This window comes from Papaver somniferum, unplaced genomic scaffold, assembly GCF_003573695.1.
Source record: "Papaver somniferum cultivar HN1 unplaced genomic scaffold, ASM357369v1 unplaced-scaffold_131, whole genome shotgun sequence".
In the NCBI taxonomy this organism is placed as follows: Eukaryota; Viridiplantae; Streptophyta; class Magnoliopsida; order Ranunculales; family Papaveraceae; genus Papaver; species Papaver somniferum.
The window spans coordinates 4,300,648-4,302,472 of NW_020622270.1; the positions used below are offsets into that span (position 1 = coordinate 4,300,648).

The 1,825-nt window shown below is 35.5% G+C and overlaps 1 long non-coding RNA gene across 1 annotated transcript; it reads left to right on the forward strand.

The window, feature by feature from the left end:
- The first annotated feature begins 500 nt into the window (after nucleotides 1-500).
- LOC113332285 lies at nucleotides 501-1,393 on the forward strand. Its single transcript, XR_003351433.1, has 2 exons — nucleotides 501-919; nucleotides 1,023-1,393. It is a non-coding gene; the product is annotated as an uncharacterized LOC113332285 (long non-coding RNA).
- Nucleotides 1,394-1,825: the final 432 nt, after the last annotated feature.

The following is a 1,825-nucleotide window of genomic DNA, read 5'->3' on the forward strand; positions in this document are numbered from 1 at the left end:
AGAAGAGTAGTTTTATTAATAAACTTCAATGCCATTAAGCGTACAATGAGAACTTATATTTATACAGACTCTAAGAAGACATACCGTGACTCTAAGAAGACTTGCCGTGTACGTATTCTTAGCTTAGGATATAAGACATACTATACATAAAATTCTAGAACATTCTATGTCCTAACATTTAAATCTGAAAACCAACTCAAATTTGGGTGACATAATTTTATTGATATTATTATATAAAATGATTATTGTTAGAGTTTGGACATGTTTGTTGTCATGTGTCGTAACAAGAGGATTTAGTCTCTTCTGGAATAATGTTATCCATGGTCAGAACCTCCTCCACAGGAAGCGTATTCCTGTAACGAAGTATAAGCTAACAGTAGGAAACCTAAGGAAGCAGCAGTCACCACGAGACATGAAATATATAAAAGAACAAGTATACAAATCACTATCAAAATACAAACTCATGAAAATATCAATCTGTTCTAACGATGATGACTTTTCAAGTGCATGTGCTTTCCTTGGGAAGTATATAGGGAACAAAAGTTCTTACTTCCGGGCCGGCACACTGGGCTGCAACTTCGGGATTAGTTTAAGGGTATATTTGTAAATCATAATATTTCTTTATAAGCCCTAGGATTTCAGTAGAAGAAGAGTTGAAGACTACTAGTATCAGGGAGAGAGAGTGCGGCGGCGGTGAGAGAAAAACGCCAGTAATCAGAGTTCTGCTCTTGCCGTTTCCAAAATCAGATGGGGGCTTATGATGAAGATAATTTTGGCTTTATATGGGAAGCTTTACATATACCTTGGAGAGAAGAGAGACCTGGATCTTAGAAATTGTCTCTCAAAATGACTTATCCTCTCAAATCTAGGATGTTTGATGAAATTTTCTTCTTGATACCATCGGAGTTTTCTATGTAAGGTAAGATACTAAGGTCTGTAAAATAGTGGCGTTTGATAATTTCATTGTCTGTCTTAGCTCATTATATTGTCATTCATGATTCGGTTTTGGGTTTTCTTGGCAGGGATGGTGCTGGGTGAATCCTACTTCCTGTCTTAGGTTTATCTTGCGGTTCATCATCTTCGAACTCCTAAGCTTCGGAAATAGATCAATTTTTGAGTACTGACCTCACCCTCAAAATTGGGTATCAAGTTTGTGCCATAGACCTCTCTACCACTGCTGAAATAGTAAATTGTAAATCTGCTGGTAATTCGTTCCTGAGATAGAGATGTTTTAAGTTGTTTGTTTTTTCATCATCATTATCTAAAAAGGCTTGTCGGGTATGTTTACGAGTACATCACCATCAGTTGACAAGTCCTCCATACATTATAAGCTTGCTTCACGCAATGTATAACCTCTTGCAATGCAGCCATCAATATATCTTTTATTTGCGTACCAAACCTTTGAAACCTTTCATTAACCTATAAATATCAGCAAAAATATACCATTGTATTACAACCTGCGTTACACGGAAACTACAAGCAAGCCAACTACCCACCTCAAGATAAATTCCTAATAAAATCAGGTCTAACTTATTCCATTACAATAAGACCCTACTACTGGCCTAATATGACCAACTTGTTGGAAGCAATATTATCAAAAATCTGATTCTATATAACTATGCAGGTATCGTCTACAATGCTAGACTTATATATATTCATGAAAGTAAAACTTCTTATATATATTCATGTAACGCACATGACAACTAATTGCATCATTGTGGTCATAGCATAATTACCACTATTCTTTATCAGAAATGAACATTCAGCAATGACAATTCTCGACAAATGTAGTTCGTAAAAAACCAGTAACATTAACAAATTACAC